Here is a 3,809-nt window from a genome sequence, read left to right as displayed (position 1 = left end):
TTACAAAAACCATAAACTGTAAAAGGAACATAAATATGACTGTGGGTTTTTCACAAACAACACAAACTTGATGAACAACATATACACCATCAAATAGTTATTTACCGGGGGGCACAGCTCGCGAGTCGAGTCGAGTCGCGTCGCCCGCTGGCTCGCCTCGTGCAGCCCGCGCGGGTAGAGTCTGGCTGGCCTGCGTCTCCGCGCTCTAACGAACAGGCCCAACGTGGTCCCGGTCCCGTGCCACTGTGGACGACTGCAGCAGCACCGAGCCCAGCCCCGGCCGCGGCCCCAGCCCCCAGCCTGCAGCCGGCCCGGTAGCAGCGGCTCGGCTCGGCTCGGCTCGGCCCCGGCGCGGCTCGAAACTCGCTCGGTCGGAGAGGGAATGCAGCCGCGCGGGCCACGGGGAATGGAAGGGGGAAGGGGGCTGCCGCCCCGCCCCGCCCCGCCGTCGCTACTGAGGCCTCCTCTAGATTCCTCCAACTCGACTCACCTGCGGGCAGCGGCTGCTGTCCAAGGACCGGGCTGGGCCGGGCCCCCAGGTCCTGGCGCGGGGCGCAGGGCGCGAGCCTTGCCCCATACCGGGCGCACCGCGGCGGCGGCCGTCCGGTCCTCGCGGCCGCGGACACCGCTGTCCTCAAACTTAAGCACACACTTTAGGCAGTGGCCTTCCCTGGACCTGTCCTCTAAGGGACTCCTCGACTTCCTGTCCTTTCCGGGCGGGGAGGCCCGCGCCTTCCCTTCCCGGTCCGCGTGCGCCCGGCGCGGGGTAGCGGCGGGGGGCGCGTGGCGGCGTGGAGTATCGCCGGAGCCCAACAGGTTGCTGCCGGGCTCGGCTGTCCAATTTGTTTTCGTGTTTTATTCCTATGAGTCCTGTTTTGAGGAATGGGGTAGGCATTCGGTAGATGACACTCAGGTTACATTTTTCTTTAATTCACGTGTGCTCTTGTCACAAATAAAATGACATGTCAGTTATGCCGTATGCTTAGATGTAGACTTAACATATAGAAAGGGGACAGTACTTAGAAAGGCAAGAAATATGATTGGACAGGAACCAGGTTCAAGTTTGCCTTTCTACAAGTTTCATTATTCTACACAGTGGAACTCATCTACTTGCTTTGGTTAAGGTATGAACTTTGAACTTCAACTTCTTTTAAAACCACACAGGACTAAACTCTAAACATTGACAACATAACTTATGTCTTTCTTCGCACAAAGCTAACATGCGCGAAATGGATAAATCAGACACTGAATTTGGTGAAATTCTGAAGCAGTAGTTTGCATAAAACAATCCTTACAACAGTATATATTATGAGTAAATAATCATTGAAAAATAATGTAATCACACTGCAGTCAATACATTAACACAAGGAACAAATGACTTAATCAAGGCAATAATGTGCACCAAAACAACTAAAGAATACATTTGAATTTAAACAGTGAATTTTTGAAGTGCACCGAAGCACGTCTGCTTAACTTAGATTGTTCAAACAAACATTCAGTTGATGGGAAAGAAGGCGGGAGCACTTTACTTATCAGAAGAAATTTGAGCCTAAACCAGTCCATTTAAATTTAATCAGTTCTAGAGTAACCACAAAAATGGTCACACGAACAATACACTTTATACAGTTTGTTCGCTGATAAGTGCAAATTACTGGTTAACCGGGGTCTATGATAGCAGAGTGATCAACATTCTCATTAAAATCAATCAATAGGTAGAAAAATAAATGACTAGAATACTGACTTGCTTAGTTGCTTGTCACATGCTTACATCTAAAATTAAGTAAGACTTAAACAGTAAATACATGATTTGACTTTTCAAAAGCTGCCTTTGTCAAATATCAATTATCAATTGACCAGAATTGGTCAGAGCATATCCTTAACAACCCCAAACAGTCTCATATCCTGCATATCCATCCAGTTAAGTCACATTCAAACACACCCATAAAGTTTTGACTAAGTTTCAGTCAAATTTATACAAAACTCAGTTTCCCTTACAAACAACTTCACCACAATCAGAGACTAGTGAATAAAATTCACTAGCCCACATTTACTACCTCTCAATACCAGCAAAAAGAAGCACAACCAACAAGGGCACTAGGCAACAGCGACAGTAATAAGCATGTTTCTGGAATTTTTTAATACATGTACAAAATTTCATTTTGGTGCAATTTGAGTACTGAGGGTACTGAGACACATTTATTCACAAATTTTCTTCAGTTTTCAAGTTTTTAATTGAATACCTTGGAATGGCTGCTATATAATACTAACTCCAATAATGATAGGAATAAACCTAAAACAGCACAAAGCACATGTTTTGTATTCTTGCCATCTTAAGTAGTCTGAGTGGAATGTTACAGAGCAAAGATAGTACAGGAAATCAGGAAATGACAAGGAATGAAGCTCAGTAAATGCATTGAGACCAACTCTTTAGACCCATATCAGCTGCCAGAAGCCAAACAGGATTTGAACTTAATTCATGGAATGGAGCTTGTCACACAGACACAGTGCAAAAATTACTTTTAATTTTTTTTTTAAAGTACAATAACTTTATAGCAATAAAATTAGGGAGGATTATCAAATTACAGAATTATTTTTCTCTAGATACAATTAAAGAACAGCCTGATGGAAGTCCTTATTAAAAGTGGCATTACCATTAGTAATACTGTTCTGTAAAGTTGGCAACAATACAAATACCCAATTGAAAACAATTTATTGTAAGTACATACCAATTAAACACACTTAAATTATTCACACCTACGTAAACACACAAAAAATATTGAGTGGAGTTCCGGCAAAGCTTTTTTGGACACAAAAAAGGACGTGTTATATAAGTGTCTCATATTCTCCGTCAATGTTGAACGTCGTCCAAAGTTAAGAGTCTTATGACTAAAACACGCACATTTTTAAGTTAGTTTTGAAAGTTATTGTGAGTAGAAGAGAAAATGATAGAATTTTCAAGATGAAATGCCATTGATAAGAGTATAACATGAAACCCACAAAAAAATTAATTGAAATTCAAGTTCTTGAACATAAAATAACCAGTCAAGTAAAATATCAGAGGTAACTGAACTATTTACACATCACAACCAATATACGTTTTTTTAAAAATAAAATACAGTATATTACGTGGAAGAAATCATATGAAACAGTAAAAGATCAACAAGGTCTCCTACTACTCCTCATCTCACAAAAGGAGATCTGAAAGAAGGCAGGAAAAATAAATATATATGAACTATGGACTCCTTTTGCATCATGGGGAAAGATGCTTTACAAAAGCACTGTTTGAACAAGGTAAAATATTACATACATTAACTATCACATTGAAGATACACAAAATTGACTAGAGCAACCAGCATCAACATTTTAGCACTAAGAGATTGAACTAATTCTCGTCAAACGATTGCTCAGTCACAATACATACTGTATGAATGTAAGTGGCGAGGACTGAACTGTTTGGTGAAGGGGTGGGGGGTAAGCGGGAACAAATCAGTAATCAGCCATATGGCTGGTATAGAGGGAAGGAACTCAGTTGCTTTATCAAATAAGCTGTCTTTTCTTCTGCTGGTTGCTGTTTAGAAATATATGTACCTATGTAAAACTGGATTGGTATTTCATGTTTACAAAAACCATAAACTGTAAAAGGAACATAAATATGACTGTGGGTTTTTCACAAACAACACAAACTTGATGAACAACATATACACCATCAAATAGTTATTTACCATATGTACACTTAATATGACTTAGTCATTGTCTTTTGAAAAAAAAAAAAGGCATTACTGTTGAAAATATTTCAAATTCATAAATTA

This window comes from Frankliniella occidentalis, unplaced genomic scaffold, assembly GCF_000697945.3.
Source record: "Frankliniella occidentalis isolate FOCC.00 unplaced genomic scaffold, Focc_3.1 Scaffold56, whole genome shotgun sequence".
Taxonomy (NCBI): domain Eukaryota; kingdom Metazoa; phylum Arthropoda; class Insecta; order Thysanoptera; family Thripidae; genus Frankliniella; species Frankliniella occidentalis.
The sequence above is the reverse complement of the archived record's forward strand: the minus strand, read 5'-3'. Positions refer to the sequence as shown.